This window comes from Oxyura jamaicensis, chromosome 2, assembly GCF_011077185.1.
Source record: "Oxyura jamaicensis isolate SHBP4307 breed ruddy duck chromosome 2, BPBGC_Ojam_1.0, whole genome shotgun sequence".
Taxonomy (NCBI): domain Eukaryota; kingdom Metazoa; phylum Chordata; class Aves; order Anseriformes; family Anatidae; genus Oxyura; species Oxyura jamaicensis.
Window position 1 is genome coordinate 30,786,155 of NC_048894.1, and position 21,663 is coordinate 30,807,817.

At 36.1% G+C, this 21,663-nt stretch overlaps 1 long non-coding RNA gene across 1 annotated transcript; it reads right to left on the reverse strand.

Annotated features, from left to right (window-relative positions):
* Positions 1-3,559: 3,559 nt before the first annotated feature.
* Positions 3,560-16,748, reverse strand: LOC118161094. Its single transcript, XR_004747847.1, has 4 exons — positions 16,618-16,748; positions 5,371-5,488; positions 4,523-4,605; positions 3,560-3,705 (listed from the first exon to the last, which is right to left on the reverse strand). It is a non-coding gene; the product is annotated as an uncharacterized LOC118161094 (long non-coding RNA).
* Positions 16,749-21,663: the final 4,915 nt, after the last annotated feature.

A 21,663-nucleotide genomic window follows, 5' to 3' on the forward strand; every position in this document is an offset into this window, starting at 1 on the left:
TTAAAAAGATGTCTCATGGCAGCTTCTCTTGTAAAGCTAGGAAGACTTACAGTGCTTAGCAAAAGTTTTATTTTACTAGTTGCACTATTCCTTGTTCTTTTTTTCATTAGGAGTTTCACTGTGATTTAGAATGAAGAATAAAAATGTGATAACATATATGTCACACGTAGCCCTTTTCTGCCTAAAGAATCACCACCACAAGACAGAAATGTCTAGGAATGGATTTTAAGCAGTGGCTTGCCTTGACTTCAGTCAGAAACCTGAGGGTTCAGTAATTTTGTAATTTAGGCCTTCTGTGCAGGGATCACTTCACTTAATTTTGACATGCAGCCATTTCAGAGAATCACGTCAGGTGTTGAGCAGAACAAAGCCACAGTTTTAAACAGAGTGAGTAGCTGAGAAGTGGAACTGGAAAAAAAGAAACAAAGAAGAAGAAGGCATCTAGTTTCTACAGTACTTGCCATGATATAATTAAGTTTACTAGTAATTGCTTCCAACACACACCATTTAGGTGAGAATGCATCCCTGAAGCAAGTGGACTGCATTCAATTCTAGGGAAGCTTGTGAGAGCTTTGGCTGAAATGCCAGTATTTTAAGATTTGGTCAGCAATATGCAGCTTTGGTTACACACGCTAGGGATTGGGGGTTTTCATTCTTTTTTTCTGAGTGTTTGTTTTTACACAAGGCCACTGTTAATTATTTTGTGCAGTCATTTAACCTATGTTCACTATAACAGACTTAAAAGCAGAAGCACAGATTGGAGATACATGATGTGGTAGGTGAAAACATTTGTTCTGAATAATTATATTTAATTGAAATCGTATTTAAAAACACTGAAGAGTTGTTTTCTCACAAACCCACAGGACTGTTATGAGCAGAGACCACGGTTAAATGATCAAAAACGTACTTAGTCAAGTTAAAACAAATAAATAAAACAATGTGTGACCTTGGAAAAGTTTGGGTTCTATGTAGGTTCTGGTTCAGTGCTTCTGACTTTGGCTCCAGCTACAACCATGACTACAAATATTTTTTCACAGCCTTCAGCAATGACACCATTTGTTACTTTTGCTTAGTACAGCACTGGTGAAAGTCAAGATCAATCGTTCTCCTGCAACATTTCCACCATGCAATGAAGTTCCAGCCATAAAGCAAAGGGACACACAATAGATATGATGTCACTGTCTGGCATCTTTATGAAAATCAGAAAGCTTTGCCAATACTGAACTTCAAAATTAAGTTTCCTATCCTCTTCCCCTTCAGGGAGGTGAAATGTAATGTGCCTGCAACCTATCTTGAAACAGATGTCCTGTAGCTACCTAGGTAAACAGCTGAGGTAACTGGCCAAGACACATTTTTGCAAAGAGACACACAGTCTAAAAAGACAAAAAGAAAAAAAATGTTAATAGTAGACATGGATTGTTGTAATGTCATTGTTCCACATTGCAATAACATTCAGGAAACTGAACAACACTATAATCTGTAAACCAAATTACTGGTGTTCTGCCCAAACATTTCAAAATCCAAACACCTGCAAGAAGCAGCCAAATACACTGAACAGAAAACTAGTCCTTCTGTTTTTTTTTTTATTTAATGTTTTTTCTTAAAAACAAAACAAAACAAAAAAAAAAAAAAAACATTAAATTTGAGGCTTAGGAAATATTTTACTTAGACTTTCTAGGCTACACATATGAACAAAAGCGATTTTTTTCCTTCCAAAGAGTACACAGTTGTTCTTTGTCTGTTAAACCAAGTAAACATATTTCTACACATTGGAAAAGAGACACTGCTTACCTTTCATTTCAATTCTCATGTTATAAGAGAATTAGTCTTGTTAGCATTCTTTAAAACCTCAAATCATACGTTTTGCTGAAATACTGAGATTGTTTTAAGTTAAAGTCTTAATAAATAAATACTTTAAGTCTGCTGGATGTAGAGTTTTGTTTAATTGTGAGAAGATTCTGCTCTGTTTCAGATCTAGAACTGTAGATTCAGAATCAAAGATGTTTATCAACACAAATATGCAAGACAAGACAAATTTGGAGCATATACTAAACTTAAAAAAGAAGAATATTGCAGAAGATCTTCTTTTGTTATATCCTTTTTCAGATAGTTAGGCTATAACAATTTATTTTTAACTTACTGTAATTAATTTAAAACCCCAACTTTCCATTCTGTTAGAAGACAATCCTCAAAATATCCACTAAATTTATATAAATAGTAAATAGTTTTAATAGAATGCCACTGATTTATGTCCTGAAGATGATCTCTTTCTTATCCAGAATCAAAATTTTCATTCTACTGAAGGTATTCTCATAAGAACAAGGCAATTGAGTTTTATCAGACACTTCACTGCCTGAAAAAGTTCATTTGGGGCAGTTCTGTTCATCAAAGCAGAAGAGGTATAGGGCTAACAAATTCTTTGTACAGCTCCTTACTCAACTGTTCCACCACTCTTAGGAAAAAAAAACAGTTTTGTGGAGTACAGTGTGGTCTAGAGCCTGAAGGTCTCCCCAGAATTACTTTTCTTCTTACTCTGTGGAATTTCCTTGAAGAGTAGTAAGCTATGCCAGGAGAAACATGAACATTAAGAAAATGAGTATCACTTGCTTTGAAGATCAGATAAATGTAAAGTCTTCTAACAACAACATTCAGTGAGTTTACACTCTCCTAAACAGGAAATTAGGTAAGAAAACAAAAAAGAACAAATAAAGAAATAAATAAATAAATAACATTTCCCTCTCAAATTAGGAAAAAGGGGGGGCTTGTTTTCATCTATATCTGATGAGCTACATCCATCTTGTTCAACAAGGCTTTAGCACAGGCAGATAAAGTGTCAAAGCTGAATTTTTGTTAGGCCTGTAAGCAAAAATGAGTGATACTAGGGAAAAAGGAAAGAATAAAATAAAGCAGTGAGCATAAAAACAATAATAATTAAAAAAAAAGTTGTAGTTGGATAAAAAAAAAAAAGGAAGAAATCTTTAGTAAAAATTCTTCTGATTAAATCATTTGCATTTTGAAAATGGCATACTAGAAAAAAAGACATCTATTTTGTCTGATAATTTTATCTAAAATTATCAAAATATCATTTCATTAAGGTCTGGTGCTTCATTTGAAACAGATGATAGGAAAACTAAAGAAAAAGAGAGAATATTTTATTCCTTTGAATTTCAAAACTAAGGGGTTTTTTTTGTTGTTTTTTTTTTTGGTTTTAAATTTCTGCTTCTTTCTCACATTTTCCAAGTGAGCAGACATAGGAATAAAATGCTAAACACTCTGAAGTGGCAGGAAGGACTTAATCTGAAACTAAAAAATATCCTATATTCAGCAAACAACACACTTTTTCCCCATAAAGTTAAAAAAATATTTTGTCTCCTGGTAAACATGAAAAAAATGGCAAAATTCATATGATTTCAGATGATGCAAAATGCATAGCTTGTATTACATTTTCTGCTGATGGTGTAGGACTGTCCATAAACTTGCCATTTTGTGAGGGGCATGAACACCGCCTGGTGACCCCATTCAAAGAAGAGGAGAAAAGCAGGCAAGAAGGAGTCATACCTCCACTTTCTTCTTTCTGCTTTTGCTCATAAGCGTCTGCCAGTGCTCACTTTCTGAACACTTACTTTCTGTGGTCTTTTCCACGCTTTCCATGCACTTGCCACATCGTGCCCACAAAATCTTCACTGTATTTCTCTACAAAAATTGCTACATGAAGGTCATGAGCACACATCACTTTAGAAACGGAGTCTGATCATATATGTACACAAGTATTTGCAAGTGTGTGTGTGTATGTGTTAAAAGCATTTATTGGAGTTTTCCTGTGGCACCACTGCTTTGTTATTCACTATATTCTGTATTATATTATATACCTCTATATTCTGGTATTCACATGCTAAATGCATCAATACTGAAACAAATTCAAAAAGTCAGTTTCTACCTCCTATTGGCTATAGATTTTGCCATCATAAGGGAAAAAAAAAAAAAAAAAAAAAAAAAAAACTTACTTAAGAGACTATGAAAAGAACAAACAAAATCAAATGGGTAGAGTGAGCAAGCACTGTCACTAACATCTTTAAGCAGCAATTTTCAGGCAAACAAAAGGAAGCACTTTTCATTACAATGCACGATTAAATTATGGAACTCATTACCACAGGATGCTGCATAAGCCAAAAGTATAACAGGGTTCAAAAGGAGATTAGACTAATCCATGAAGGATATGTCTATCAATGGTGATTAAGCACAATGATCCGGATACACCTCTGGTAAAGGAAGTCCCTATCCCACCGACTACTGGAAGCTGGGACAGATACCGTGGAAAATTTTTGCACATAGTTTTTATGTTCATATATAGAAAAAGATTATTTTAATTGAGCACCTTAGAGAATCTGGTACTCAGGCTCTGTTCCTAATTCTACTTGGACACTTAAATGTTCACAATGCTCTTTTTAGGGCCCTTTTCAGCAACTTGAATATTATATGAGTCCTTTAGAGACAAAGCAGTAACTTCTTTTAACAGATTTACCTGATGTTATTCATCCAACTTGTAGAAAACTCTCTACCTTTGTAAAGCTGCAACATCAGTTCACAGAAACCTGGTAAGCATAACTGAAATAAAATGTGATATGTGCACACCTGTATAGCAGATGACTACATTAAAAGTGATTAAAAAACATTTCTTTCAGTTTCTTTTAATTTGAAACTTACTCACTTATACTTCTGCTAAGAAAATGTTAGAGCCAGGACCTCTCTGAGCAAGCCAATTTACTGAAGCTCAGGATGCAGAACCTTGATTTTAGAAAGTGAGCACAGATAATTGTTAAACCTCAAAGAACACATCTTGTTGATAAGCAATTACAGTAACATTTCTCTTCCTATGACCTTCCCTTTGAAATGTGTTTGTGTCATTTATATGGCAATTACATTCTAATGCAAGATACATTTGGGAGTGTAAATATCCAGATTAAATCTACCTTGAAAACTCAGACTGAATCAGGTTTATAGCCTAGAGGCAACTTGTGAATCCCATAAAGCATTGTTCAAGGGACCTGGTTAGTGTTCTGTACACCTGCTTAATGTTTTTGTGTGTTTTTTTTTTTGTTGTTTTTTTGGGGGGGGTGTTTTTCTGGAGTTTTTTTTTTTTTTTTTTTTTTTTTTTAAGTCACAAATGTCAAACTTCTCAGTAACGCATTGGGGTTTGAATGACAGCCATGCACTTGAGCACCAGTTATGGTTTTTCACTACCAAATTGGACTATAAATGATGAAAAAGAGGTCAGAAAGGAAGTATGGAAGCATACAAATTTGAAAGGGGAAACTGCTAATAGTCATAAACCGTGTGCAATCAAAGGACTGAAAAGTCATTGTGAATTACCTGCTCCATGAATTACTGATATAACTGCATTATGATATGGAATTTTCTAACTCCTTTCATCTGTGGTGCAATGGCTTCTAACAGCTCCGAGATCAAAAGCAAGGCTGCCAGTGAAACTCTGGGGGGAAAGAAAAAAATAAAGAAAGGAAAAAAAAAAAAACTGAATTTCATTATGAGAACTTATTTGTTAAACTTTTCTTAATATACAGGCTTTGTTATTTATTGATTCACTGACTGGATGTACTGTAAGAATGTCACCTACCAAATTTGAGGAAATAACACAGAAATGATCAGCAGTGTGACACCTAAGTGCAAGTCAAAACCTGTAAACATGTGCACATAAACACTTGTAGATTGTGCATTTCTTCACAGGTGGTAAAATGCCAAATGCTGGGTTTATATGGCCTCCTTTTTCTTCTTACTTCTAATCACCCCAAACACTTTACAATTAGTTATATGTTGGTAGTCTTACTGATTGTATACATTTAATGAGACAATGCACATGCCAATACAACCAATATGAAGACATAGTTCAAGACATATATAAGCAATAATAAGACAATTGATGTCTACAGATGTCTACACATGCCCAGGAACAAAACTGAGTCTAAACTCAAGTCATGACCATAACAACAAAGCTCAAAGTTATTGACCAAACCAGACAACTAATTTTTTTTCAGTTGGACATAGAAATTCTTATGGTACATATTAGCATAGACATACACACACACATGCAATTTGACAGGTCTTTTATTCAGTGTGTTTCTGTTGGAAAACTCCGAGTTTGCTCACAGATAAAGTTGTGAATTCATTTCAATATGATTACAGTCCACACAGTGACTATGTCCTTTTTTTTGTGTCATAGAAAATAAACATTTCAGAAATTTAGATCTGCGTCACTATTTCAGTGTGAATATACTTGATATTTTCCACCTAAGATAATAGTTGTAATTGTGTGATGTAAAATCAAACACGGAGAAAAGTTTGGCAATATGACCACACTGATCAGCCTAGAAAATTTAATTCCTATCCTGTGAAAAGGAATGTTTTGTAAATTTTCCTGAAGTATTCATATTTTTGTAAAGAAATGAAAACTTCCAAAGACATGCTACTGCAAGTTCCCTCCTGTTTCATGTTTCCCTCCCCACAGCTGCCCCACTCCAGAGTCCTGGCTGGGGTGTCAGGAAGCTGGAGGAGCAGCTGCCTGGGGAGAGGGGAGCCAGGGGAGCTACGGCTGGCATGCAACCAGGACTGCAGGCTTCCTGGACAGCCTGCCTGCTTTCTATTGAAACTTTCAATGGAATCAACATGTTCCTGTGAAATGTTTTGATTCTGTAAAATCAGCATTTTCCAACAGAGAAGTGTTCCACTGGAAAATTTTCAACCAGCTCTAACAAGCAGGGCATCTTTAACATCTCACAGAGGTGGAGCAGAAGGACATTAAACTTCCATCTGACAGACAGTCAGCCAAATTCTCTCCTTGCCTTCATCGTACACTGAAGCAATGCTCTTCACCTGAGCTGTCTGCAACAGTGGGCTAGTGTTTCTCAAATGAGGCTGCTAGGGCACTTGTGAAATACCACCATACAACAGCATATTCTTACTCTATTGTTACAGCTTGATCAAAATGGTTGAAGGGCAGGCACTATGAATTTGATGTGGCCAGTTACAGGGCTGTATCAAAGTCCACTTGTGAAATACTTGAAAATGCCACTAAGATAGCTTAATGTCTTTAAGCTACCACAGAAACCACACAGAATCATTTTCAGCAAGTCTTGATCAAGGTTTGTCTTACGCACATAAGTACGTTGGAACATGCAAGTAAGTATATATATATATTTTCCTTTGGTGATTTATTTAGTTGATTCCAGTGTCTTTTTAAGGGGTGGAATCAAAACTTGACAAAAAGGTATGGATTTTATTCATAACAAAATTCTGTTCATTAAAACATTCAGGAAAAGAACAATATTCACCAAAACACAGAATCACTGCCACGCAGTAGTGGTTTCTGACATCTGTCAGTCAAACCACTGGCTTGAAACCTCTATTAATGATCACACTATGTAATCTACCTTGTTTTCCATGAGACATTTCAGAAGCTTTTTCTATTAGGAAGAGTTAAAAGTTAGGTAGATGAAGGTCTACAAATATGAGATAAAATAAACAATTATTCAAACAAGAATTTAAAGTAGATCTTGTTGACAGAAAATTGATGCTTGAAAGTTTTCCTTGAGTGAACATAATGGACCCAAATATGTTTCTTTACCACTAGAAACAGTTAAGAGAAAGATAAATGATATCTTTCTGTGGCTGATGGAGCTCAAAATGGCAATACAGAAATTATTGTCATCAGGCGTTAAACAATCTAACTACATGGTGGCAATCAAATCAAATCAGCTCTTTAATTTTTATTTTATGACTCTCAAAGATCAGATTTACAAATTTACAAATATTGATGTCCTTCAATTTATTTTGTGCAGCAGTAGTATTTAGAAACAAGAGTCATCTCACAGTAAGTCATGCACTAGACCAGATATTCTAGGATGCAATTTCTTAGTCTAAAAGTTGCCAAATAAATCTCAGGAAGAATGTGCCTATTTCACTCTGTTAACTATAAAAGGAGGCAATGGTGACAAGAGCTGGGGGTAAACATATACAATGTCAATGTTATAAGTTACATGAGATAAAGCTAACCCAACTTTCTTTTAAGGTAACTTTTCATGGAATATATAGGCTTTAGATGACTAGTGTTTATATTGATTTTAAATTTTCCAAGAGTGAGTTTAATAAATTGCATACCGACCTCTGTGCTTTAAGATCTTATCACGATGAAGGACATTTTAAACAGACTGTGATGCCCAGTAAATATTTTACTAAGTGACCACAAATTTAAGCATTAAGAGTCACACTCATTTGAACCCTTACAGTAGCAATGCAATGGACAAAGAGAAAAATAAATAAGTAATAAATAAATTAATAAAATAATTAATAAAAAGGAAAAATAGAAATACAAAAAAGAAAAAGACCAGGATAAAAAAATAAAAAATAAAAAAAATTAAAAAAATGGAAATAATCTACAGAATTACCAAACCTTTTTTGTATTATAGCAAAACATATAAACCACAGCAGATAAGTGTCCCATCATTATGGGGGGCTGCCCTGAAACATAGCTCCCAATTCATATAGCTCAGCATTTGGGGCAGCTGAACTTGGACTTATGCTTTGCCTCTGACACGGCTCTCTCTGTGGGGCTGTGCCAAATGGCTATACACAAATATTCCCCCACAAGCAGCAGAGGCACTGGGTGCCTGGCTCACATCCAACTCAACACCAGCTTTTCCAAGTGCTCCTTATTCTGCAGACACACAGGTTCTTATACTTTGGAAGCCATATATCACATGCGCATCCAACACATACAGTCACTTTCCATCCTGCATGTTCTGGGGGGTTGATTTTTAAAAAATTTATGAAATTATAAATGCTATTTAATATTTCTGAGCTGATGCTTCTCAAGTAGCCCCATCCTCAACATATACATAAAGTAGTTGGTATTTTTTTTGTTAATATAAAAGACAGAAAATTGTACCAGCATGGTCTACCCCAGGTACTGTTTGGTGGACAATAACATTATGTGCAGATAGCTGAATGCTGGTAGCTATTTCTAACCCTGCCCCCCAAAGAGAGAAGTTATAAGACCAAGATAGAGATGTTTCGGGAAGTATACCAAGTACCAGCCATAGACCATGTGAATATGCTTGGGAAAGATCCCAGGACACATACACTTGAATTATATGTTTGTTTATAAATGGAAATATGGGCACATGTACTACTCATGTTTTTTCCAGAATGCTTTGTATTTCTGCTATTTTGGCTTGGTTATCTCAATGCCTGAGTCTAGAGTAATGCATGCCACCCTTGTGGGTAACATTTGTTATAAATCTAAGCATGAAATACTTCTGTCAAATCTGTCTACGAATGCAACCAATTGAAGAGCTGAAATCCCTTCAAGTTTTGTAGCAACTGTTTTCATTTTCTCTCAAATTGTGTTTCTGTTACTTTCTAAACTGCCTGTTTTTATTACCTTTACTCATTCTTAAGCTTGACTGCCCATCTCTTCTTTGCTTAACTTCTGGACAGTGAGGAGAATGTGTAGTAGACATCTCCAAATTTCCATACAAAAGCAGCTGAAATTCTAATCTACGTCAAAACAGTCCCTTGCAGAGCTACTCAGCATTTTCTTTGTCTACTCAAATCTTTTCAGAGAAGCCATAAATCATCCCTAGGAAGCCGCCAGTGATCCTGTAATAAGCACTTTCATTCTACTGTGGCAAGAGCTTTGAAATTTAAATTATAAATGTGACAGAAGGATGAAATTTGTTTGCCCTATAGTTATATATGTGGTGTAGCCGGGTATTACGGCTGTGTCTGTGTGCTTCCCCAGAAAACTTAGGCAATAATTGTTTGGGCTTACCCAGCAGAAGGGAGAGCAATGGGCTGATGGAAGATCATGGACAGCCTGGAGAGATAATGGCAGACTAAACCCCCTGTTACACACCATTGTGACAAAGTACTTCCAGGACTTCTCCAGGACTGAATCTAAGGGAATCCTGAGATTCCCCTGAGCAGCATCCACTGTGCCTATAGACCAATTGATAAGCACTACTTGTGTGCTTTAATAGTTCATTTAATGGTTGGTGGGTGGAGAATCTGGTCACTAAGGATGCTTGATCAGGCAATTCCTGCAACAGAAGTGACCAGAATGCACACAGACAACATAAATATCAGTAGTAAGTAGAAACTGACACATCAGAAATGCTCTCATAGGTAGTCTTCTGTACACAGATAAAGTAGTAAGGAGATATTTTGTAAGTAGTTTAAGATAATCAATACCAATGGATCACGCATGTGCTGGAGTGGTCATGTTGGACCACAGTCCTTGCAGTTTGGGAAGTCTCATCTGATCAAGCTGAAGATATATTACAAAGCACCTTGCAATGCAGACTACAGTCACCATCCAGACAGTGACTGTACATCTTCTTTGAGATTCAGTTCCTTATATGAATGATACCCTATATATTTTTGGTTTTCTTTTGGTTTGGTTTATTTGTTGTTTTTTTTTTTAAACAAACCCTCTATAAATCAACAACAACAAAACTTAAGTATAGGAAATCTAAAAAAGAAATACTGGAAAGGGAGGTTTCTTGTAAGCATCCATCTACGTGAAGGAATAACAGGAAAATTTGGACTATGCTGGAGTTCAAGGAAAATAAATACAAAATTGGCAGGATCAAAATAAGTCCACCTGTCTAAAGATGACTTCAACTGTAAATACTTTTGGGGGAACTCATACAGTTACCACCCACAATGAAGAAACTGAGGATTAAATCATCAAAACAGACCTGACCCTGACATCCCCCTGCCCTTGCACTCCCCTTGCTTACTCTGTCATAATCCACTTCTTAATTTTTCTGAAACCCATGGACAAAAAGGGCATATGGCCATGTCCTCCTCAGCTTAAATCTGTTTATTCAAATGCAAAAGAATAATAATAATAATATTCAGGGTTTCGTAACAAGGATCAGTAGTATTAAGTTACCTGAAAGTTCATCTAAGGTTCTTTCTCTTCAAGTTAAAAGAACTTGTGCAAAATGGATGAGCATGGAAGGCAGAATTCTCATGTTCCTTTTACCACCACAAATTTGAAGCAACTCCATATACTTCCAAGGAATTAAACCAAGTTTACTGTTTCTAGAATGAGGTAAGAATTTGGCCCATATCATGTACAGAAACAGACATTTTAACAAGAGGACCCATAGCAAATAAACATGGTCTTTAGTGAACATTGGTAGTTAAAGAAAGGGTCTTCTGTGAGCCTGTAGGAAGAGATATTTGTTCATAAATCCTTGTCTGTTGCATAGTGATGGGCCAAATTCTATTTAGCCATATTGGCAGCAAAGACTCATAAGGAACAGCAGGAGCAATAAAATTCACATGGCTTGCTTTCCTATATATATATGAAAGGTTTCTTGTACCTCATGTCACATATTCAGTTTGTAGGAATAAATATTTAAACTATGTTTTTCTAACTGAAAACATTTTCCACATGTGAACAGACTTAAAAGCATGTTTAAAAAGAAGTCTCAATAATCAGATTTTAAACTTTGACTTTAAATTTGAAACAGAACTTGAAATAAGTCTTTGGGGAAGTTTATTTTTTTCTTTTCTTTCTTTTTCTTTTTTTTTTAAGGAATGTATAATTTCTGTTACTAACTTACAGCAGTGAATGGCAGCACTCAAGTCAAAAACAAACAAACAAAAAAAAAAAAAAAAAAAAAAAAAACAATTTCTTGAGTGGGAGGAGGCCATACATGACACATTTTAACATCAAGAGTGTAACCATAATAAAGTTTTGGAACAGGTTTAACAATATCCTCAGGTCTTTCCTTTGCTTATCAACCACTACTTGCTTCCAGACAAATAAGTCATGTCAATCCCTATTGCCCAGCTACCAGACAAATGAAATAATAATTACTGAAAATAATGAAAATAACTTCTCTCAGAAAAACAGAATCAGTTATTTTCACTAAAGACATGGCCAATGAGGAAGCAAGCAGAATGAATGTTCCTGATTGGATCTCTAGTTGCTGATTGGATGCAGACCTATCTACAGTAGCAATCTCCTCTCATTTTCCCTTTGCATGGTTTAGCTTACAACTTGCCACCGTTCCTGGCATTGCTGAGATGCAAGAATTTCCAGGAAAGTCAACTTCTGCTCACAGATAGGTAGCATAAAAAATGCAGAGCATGCTTTGAAAATAGCAGATGTTAAAGAAGTAGTCGCTACTGCTAGAATAGTAGCTCCCACTTGTAAGTAACATTTTGTTCTTTGATGTGGTCTGTGTATATTCCCTGCTGCAGAAGCCTAGCTAGTAATAAAACACCAATAGAGGTAGGTCCAGCAATTGTAATAAGATAGTACTGGTACATATGGTTCACAAGCTGAAAGGAGGTAAATGAAATCTTTTTTCATCAGTACAATGTTTGGACTGGCCACTCAGAAGGAATAACTGACTGAAAGGTAAAGAGGCCTTGGTATACCTTATCTAGGAACACAGGCTGGGAGAACAAGCAGCAAATACATCAAGGACCTTATTTTTGAGCTACCAATCAGAAAGTGCCTACATGTGACAATTTACCTCTCTCTTCTGTTCACACTAGTCCAAATATGTGCTGTTAAGTCTCTTTGGCACTTAAGGACTGTCACACATGAGCCCACATCAGTGGTGCTGGGGAAAAGAACACTCTTTCCTCTCCTGATGATTTCCAGAGTTATTACGTCACCATAATGAAAGAGCAGATTGTTTTAATGTGTCTGACTAGGTATCTTGTCCTTAATATATGTAGGAAGGGCGTATAAGAACAAGAGAAGCATATTGGGATGCTTCCTGCAAGACATCCCTCTTCGATTATGTTTTTAAGGATGTCATTGAGGTAGAATCAATATCCTCCTGTTTCATAGCCCTTGCTAGACTCGTCTTCCCTGAATTAACAACTCTCTCTTTGAACCTGTGTAGAGTTTTGGCGTTCTGCAACAATGAATCTCAGACTGATAGTGAAATGAAGTGTTATTTTTTTCACTGATCCAACCCAGTCAGAATGTTATGTCCCTTACTCTGCCTTCTTTGGCTGACAGTCATTAAAAGTCAGTACCTGCTCATTGGCCTCTGAGATAGTTTGAGTTATATGTTGACAGATTTTAGTAGGACACTCAGAGGTAATACAGGCCTTCTGATTTCTATTTCTGCTATTCTTTTCCAAACAATTTTTAATTGAGTGAGAAAACCATCACATAAGCTACATAAGCTTTTCATAATGTAGCAGATTACAGACTATTAATATATACTCTATTAGTTGTAAAATCAGCATTTACATATTTTTCAATTTTTTACTGTTTTAACACTAAATAAAACTGTTGTTACTGTTTTTTTTTTTTTGGGGGGTTGGATCATGATTAAATGTAGGTAACAAGCCACAGCAGCAGAAATTCCAGCTAATATTTTCTTAACTGAATTATTTCTCTTGACCTTTGAGACACTTCTTTTCAAAACCCTACTGAACTGCATTGCCCTTAAGTGCACAAAACAGACTACCTGAATGAATACATAACTGAGGTATAGTGAAAATTAAAATAAAGCAAATACCCTTTGGGAATACATTCATATCACAAATACCATAACAGCTGACACTGGTCAGTCCAGCTTTTGGCAGTCTCTGTAGCAACGTCAAAGACACAATGTTTCAGAAACAACTGATGAGTCAGTCACAAAAAGTTGAGAGATTTCATTCAGAGAAGACCATTTATTATATAATGAAATATTTCCGTAACATCCCATATTTGACATCCCATAAGAATAACAGTTACAGCCTGAGCTAATAATAATACCTATTATTTAAACTGTAATAGCATACCCCATTATCTGACCCTCCTGCCAGCTGCTTTTAGGCTTGTAAATCTTTAACAATTTCAGGCTGTAATTTGCTTTTTTTTTTTTTCCCGCTGTTTTTATATAACCTTTTTTTTTTTTTGACTGACAAAATATTGAGTTTCTTTTAAAGAAAAGCTCTTTAGAGGAAAGAAGTTGTTTTGTTTCTATGAAATAAGGATTGATGAACTCCTATTAAAAATCTCTCTGACAATCATGCTTTGAATTAGGAATATGAAATTTGGGTTATAGGGAAGTTTGAGGAGGTTTTAATGCAATTGTCATCAAGGTCTTTTATCCAGCAACAGTTTTGAACTTCCAGAATCAGTTCCTGACACCTAAAACGTTTTTTGAGCTTCTCGCAAGCAAAAAAAAAATGTCAGAAAAACACAAGCAACTACAAGGAAATAAAATCTCCCATCACTTTTGGAAAACAAAAATATATATATAAAGACTCTGAAATATAAAGACTCTGAAAATATAAAACACTAACCCACACAGTATTTAATAACCAAAGGAAGAACTATTATTTCACTTTTCATTATCTCTACAACAAAAGTGGAAACATGTTTGGTCACACATCGCATACAATATGTTTCGTGGGAATGTTTCTTACCATTAGGTGTTATACCCAATGGAAGATAGGCATGCTCTCTATCGCTCTGACATCTCAAATTTGCTGCATTTTCACTGGCTAGACACTTTCAGCCCTTTTCCTGAATTGGCAATTAAAGCCTCATTTACAGCTGTGCTGGTGAAGCTGAAGCTTCTATTGTATCATTTTAGAAAGCCTGGGATTTATTCGATCTGTGGAATTGTAAAATTTAGCTTTTGAGCATATAAAGAGTACATAAAATATTAAAAACATGAGAAACAACTACTATCCTTGGATGAAAACTGTTGTCCCATGGTGTGATGATGAACACAACCAGCGAAAAAGAAAGAGAAGAGGAGAGGAGAGAGAGAGAGGAGAGGAGAGAGAGAGGCTATAGTAGCGTGGCCCTTTCTGGGAAGTCTGGCTTGCTAACTCTGAGTGCATGGAATGAGTTGCAGGGCAAAGCGAAACCAGAGAATATGTAAAGCTGGGAGATGAGATCATCCCCCCCCAAACAATTTTTCAGATTCGTAGACACTTCTGGATTCATGAGGTGAGAATAGCCAGCACTGAGGACTGTAAAATTCATTTGCAGCATTTGAATTTGTTAACATACATTTGCAAAGTGTCTCCTAGAAGTGGGATGCAGGAGATGCCCTGGAAACCAAAGGCAGAGAAATATAAGTGCTTAAAAATGTATCTTAAAACAAAGGTGACAATAGCTTGCATCCAGAGAACCAGTTTGTTAACAGTCTACACCGATACAATCAAGTGTTACAGTTACCTTTTAAGTTTTCATCAGTGAATTATTTTGCAACAGTCTGATCCTGCAAATGGCTGTTCCCAGGTGCATAATTATACACACATGGAGCCCACTGAAAACAATGGGTGTCAGTGCATGAGTAACTACCTGGAGGGCTGAGAGTCCTGAAATTGCTTCTGCACATGATAGATAAATTGCATATTTGCAAGGGGATTTTCTTTCATTTGTGTATTTTTTGTTTCCAAAGCTAAAATGGAGACAGGCCCATGTCAAAATACTCAGACAAAACCTCCTGAACTTTGACAGTGGATAGAGGCCAAACCTACAGCAATCTCAAAATTTTGCATGTATAGTGGCTCTTTACAGTGGGCTGGATCCAAACCTCACATTGAAAAAATCCCCAGGGCAGTAGAACTTGGATCTGTGCTTTCCCGTTTGAACCCAAACTGAAAGTGTTGCAAGAAATGTCTCATTAGTATATTCTATAGCATTCATCTCCAGAAATCTGTCATTGAACAAAGGCACATCAACATATATATATATATATATTAATGATTAGTTATTTTTGGATAACCTAAAGGTCCTCTAAGTGTTGTAGCTCAATATTTTTTGGAAATCAAGGTCTACCGCTGAGCTGTCTTAGATCTCTCTATCCATGTAGACAAGGCTGTATTTTGCCATGACAAGAATACCAACACAACTCTAGGCGTGGCCAAATGCAGTTTTCAAAGATAACAAAACAGATCCTCCTACAAGATGAAAGTAAGTACATAATGAAAGGGTGACTATCACTGAAAGATATAGCTCTTTTCTTTCTCTTTCTACCTCTCTCTTTTACTAAGAGTATGGTATTTCTCTACCCCCTCCCACAATAGGAAGGGTCCTTCCTCTTCCTCCTGCAGTTGTCTATTTCCTTGTGGTCTCTGGGAAAACAAAGGGAGGGAAGCGATGGCGACTAGGACCAGGGTAGGCTTACAGGAAAATTGTGGACCTTGTAGTGGAGAGCTTGCTATCTTTGCCATTGTCTTTGACACATTAAGTATGGACAAAAGACCACAAATAGAGCAATAGGCTGAAAAGCCTGTCTTCCTCCCCGAACCCTCTTGGAGTCACAAGGTGGGAAGTGAAGCTATTTAGCTTAGTCCTGGCTCTTCATGGAAAAACAAAGGAAATGGAAGTTAAGTATTAGGCTGATTTCTCATTATGACGACAATTACAGATATTTTTGAGATTTTTTTTGTTGTTTTTTTCTTGGCTCAAAGGTTGGTTAATGTCACATTCAGAAAGGTATCTTAAAGTACCACATCCCTACAGAACACATGCTTTTTGTCCTCTCAGTGGACAATTGTAAGGCTGGAAGATTACACTCAGAGAACAAGACAAAGAAAGAAGGAAGGTTTTGTTACCTCATGCTTGTATCTTCTCAGTCCAAAAAAAAGGGGGTTCAGTCTGTCTGAACTCCTGCACTGGTTGTGGTCTCTGTAGCACAGATAGCTATAGCCTCAAAGTAATATGTCAGCAGCTGAGTGCTGTAGGGGGATAAATATCTCTCAGCTGAGATCCATTGATAGTTTTCAGAGATTTCTCCTGGTAAACTATTTTAATGAATGAATGAATTAATATTTTAAATTATTTTAATGATCCCACACCAACCAAAAAGCAGTGTCAAAGTACTACTACTTGGCTTAGGTAGTGCACAGCCTGACAGTAATTTATTTATTTTCCTCCACTAAATTAAACTGAAATAAAATATTATACTGTGAAACAATATAGGAGACATTGTCTACAACTGAAAGCCTGTTGAATTATACTAAGAGTTTTCCATTAATGTCAAGCAGCTTTGGCCCTCATGTTGATCCATGAGAGCTTTAGTTCTTCTCCACTTGCTCTGTCCATTAGTCCTTATATCTTTCATTTTCTAGGTTGTTAATATTTGTCTCCCTGCTTCCTATATAGGGCCAAATTTGAAAGCTAGAAACCAGAAAATAAACGAGTATTGTGAAATTAAAGAGTATTTGCCCTTTATGCTGTTGTGCAATTTTGTAAGCAGAAGTTTAGACCTTATCTTTAAGTACAGTCATCATGCTTTATGAAGGAATGCTGTTTGTAAAAATGGATTTGTTAACACGCTGATTGCAGAGGGCTGATATTCTGATTTTGAAGATTTGCATTGTATTAAAGGGTTGTGGTTTTGTTGTTGTTGTTGTTGTTTTTCTTTAATTTGAAAGGGAACCTTAAACAGACTTCCATAAAACACAAATTGCTTTTAAGTTTTGGCATAATGCCTACAACTGTTTATAACTTGTGTAAGGAAGTCATCTATCTTAACCAGTACAGGTCAAACACATTTAATATGTTAATTAGATGTATTGGGTCTGATATGTCAATGACAGTTCTTCATTTTAACCAGAGAGATGGCCCTTTAACCTACACAATGTGGTTATAACCTATCCCAAACTACATGTAACGAGTCTGGAAATTATAAAATCACAGGCACTCATTTCTAGTTCATAGGCCCTAGAGATGCTGGATGCTGACTTTCTCCTTGGGCTCTCACTTGAAATAATAGAACACTGGAATTCTACAGAGTAATTATCACTAAATTATAATTACAGTAATGGATGTGTTAAGTCACTCTAACAAGACCACTCTCCTGAATATAATCACCTAAAAAGGATGTATAGTTATTTTTGCTTTGACCCGGTGGAAATGTTCAAAATATCCCCGTGATTTTTGAAATGGTTATATGCAATTTTTGGTACTTTCCAGAAGAGTGCTGATTAACTTAGTAATAACCAAACATTTTTTATATCATGTGCCTTTGGAATATTACTCCATGCACTGTCGTTTCTGGTTTTAAGTCATTCACTGCCTAATGAAGGGGATTTTTTTAAATGTATTTTTGGAAGTAAAATCACAGTGTTATGACAACTGTACTGAAATGTATTGTGACAAAAATATCCACACAAAATATTTCTAATACACTTTCCAGTTATCAGGGAATAACTGCTGGAGTAATTTCTTTGGGAAAAGTACATTTCACATACTAATATATATCTATTACATTTAGGTATATCTGTATTTATACAGATTAGCCCTTTTTTATTTATATTTTAGCTTTTTGAAAATTCAGACTCCATGGACTCAAGACAAAGTAGTTTTCTCAGGAGTGCACTGTGGCAAATTCCACACTCAGCTCAGCAGCTCAACAAATGCCATCATGTCACCGCTGTGCCCGGTGTCCCATCCTGATCCACCTCCCAAGCAGCCAGCTGTGTCTGGCAGAGCTCAGCTGCCACCAGCCCAGCCCATCTGCAGGCAGTTCTCCTTTCACTCACATTGTCACTCTGGAAAGGTCAAGGCCTATCAAGCCACAGCAGTGCCTCTAGGCAATATTAATGGACATAAAATTCTCTGTTCCTGGCATACTCCACGTTGAATACTAGGGATTTTCACTCAGAAGTCCTTAGGGATATGAAATAAACACTGCTTCCAAAGGCTACCATCATGGCAGATTCCTCTCCCAAGTTTTCAAAGGCAGCTGGCATGTTAGTCAAGAAAGCATCAAAGCAAAAGATCTTCCAATTGCTTTTAAATGAGAAATCACTTACTGAAAGGAGATGGGGACAATGGAGATTATATTAAGCCACTCCAGATGCAAACAGGCCTTCTCCTGGTTCTTCACATCTAGAAGTCTAATTCTCGGATGCCTTTGACTTCAGTCACATACTGCCATTACTGCTAACTTCTGTTACTTCTATTTTATACTAGTGTGAGCCTAAAAGAGCCAGAGAAACTGAATATTGTTACCAAGGGCAGAAAACCCTTCAACAGATGGGAAAATAATCCCACTTGGCAAGAGACAATGTTTGGTACTTAAAAAAAGGAAAAAGCTTTTGGATTTCAGCCACCAAATCCAGTCCCCAATCTTGGGCTGTGCAGAGTAATTCCCAGAGCTCAAAAAATGTAATGTACTGCTGTGGATCATCCATTAAACTGTCTATTGAATGAGGTATAATGCTAAACAGGCTGAGGAGAGTTTATCATTCAGATTAATGCAACTCCAACTCACAAAACATTCAGAAATGGTTTTTTGTAGGCAGGGCAACTTGGTGCTAAATAAGTTTGTTTGCTGTGAGAGCCAAGATGTTAGAGCATTAGAAGCCCAGAAGAATACGACTATTTCTAGCTGTTGAGTCATGACACAAGTATGCAACAAAATGGAAACAGAGTAAACACTAAGAAACAAAGAAAACTGCATGAATTTCTACCTCTAATAAAACCTTAGCAACAACATACAAAGCCTTAAAAAGTGCTACAGATTCTTGCTCTGAAGGCAGTTTCTTAAGAGGTTGTTTAGTCCAGTTGGTGGCCCTCTATGAAGCCCACTCTGATTCCGTAATTCCTTTTGCAATAGTGTGAAATGTGTCATTTGCAGCTGCTGCCTGGATGAAGTTTTAAGCAGTCATTGAATGTGTTTCTAGTATTGTCATCATGGTACGTAACACCATCCACATAACATCTTAAAAACACGTAACTCAATCTTCTTGAGCATTTAAGCACTGTATTTATTATTATTATTATTATTATTATTTAGAAAGCAAGCAAACAAACAAAAAAGCTTATCATATTGAAAAGAATATTTTTTTTTTTCCTCTAAAGGACTTTAACTTACTTTGGAATGAAACACCATGGTTAATTTGGCTGCCCTCAAGCTTCAGTTTATAGGTGTCATAGGTATACAAAAGATAAAATATTCATGACATGAAACAATGAATTAAGAGCTGCCTTTCTCTATTATTTATATTGTTCATACCCTCAAAATAAAAATGTCTTAGTTATTGGGTGAGTCATTTTAAAATTGTCCTATAGTTTTCAATATACATATTAATACATACATACATACATACTCAAAAATTCTTAGGTGCTTACATCTTAGGTGCTGACAGTCTGTAGCCAGCAAGGAGAGAGAGACAGGAAGAAGGAAGGAGAATACACAGAGTTCTTTATATGAAATAGTTGCAGTTGCTTAATGTTGAAAATTCAATTATCTTCTTCTTGGTCCACAGCCATAATCTGTGACCCTATAATAGCACATTTGTACCCCTCCATGTTTCTGTTGAACTTAATTATTCAATTCCTCAGTGTCTTGTGGTGCCTAAAGCAGAAGAGGATGCTGGAACATATGTCTTAAAGAGTTGGCCCACTTCTCTGTGGTGGGCTATATAACTATCATTTATTAGAGTAATTATTTCATGGTTCTGCTTTGAAGTGAGAAACATGTGGGATGCAAAAATTATATGCACATTAATTCAACTTTTTTCTTGCTCATATCTTAGAGAGGTAGCCAGATATGGGCCAGATACAGTAGTGTCCTCATTCCCTATGTACCTCATTGTTGTCATTCTGCTTTAGTACAACTTAAGGTATCTGGATATTGGGTATTTGTAAAACATATTGAAAATGAATGTACGGTAAGCGAGAGTTCTGGCCTCAGATTCCTTCCTTAACAAGATAAATTGTTCCTTTTGGATAATGCTGAGAAGCTTTGAGACAAAAATTAGAAAATCTTTGTAACTTTGCTCTAGTTGAAGAAAATAGCAACAAGACAACCTGAACCAAACATGGACATAAGCAGCCTCAACCCCCAGTGGAGATTCACATCAAGGTCATCTGTCAAATAAGTTACAGTGAAGTACGTGTACAGACTGCTGTTGTGCCCTTTTCTGGCACTGAAAGTAAGTAGTCTTCATCAGACTGTGGGACAACTTGTTTTAAATTGCAGCTAAAACAGATACATTGAATTTGAAGTGATAGGTCAAAAACAGAAAGAAAAGGTCTTACAAGAATGATTTGTAGGTTTAGCACAATGAAGGGCTAATATAAAGATAGTTTCTCAACCAGCATGTGGAATCATTTACTTGAGACTCAGCCATTTGCCTGAAATGCTCTATTCCCCAGCTTTCTGAATTACATTCAAGTAGCAAAGCATGTATAAAGAAAGCAGCAGTCAACAAACAGACAAAATCTACACCTCCTCTTTCATCAGTTTTTACATGTATACCTACTACTCCAGTGCAACAAGAGGATTCCACCATTATACATCCAGACCAGAGACTTAGGAGTAAAGATAACAAGTGTTCTGTCCAGAAGGAAAGAATATTGTGGAAAAAAAAAAAAAAAAAAAAAAAATCTCTCATGAGAAAAGTGTAAAACAGTAACTTAGGGGTCATTAGCATTTATATGACAATCTCAAGAATCTTCTCTTGTGATTATGCTCTTCTGTTTCACACTGATTTCAGGAACATAACTTTACCAGTTATGCAGGAGACACCAAGAAAAAAAAAAAATAAAGGTAGTTTTTGTGGTGTTTTTTTTTCTTCTTCTTCTTTTTTTCTGTAAAATGACAATGGTACAAACATTAATATTGCCTTTTCATAACTGTTCCTAAA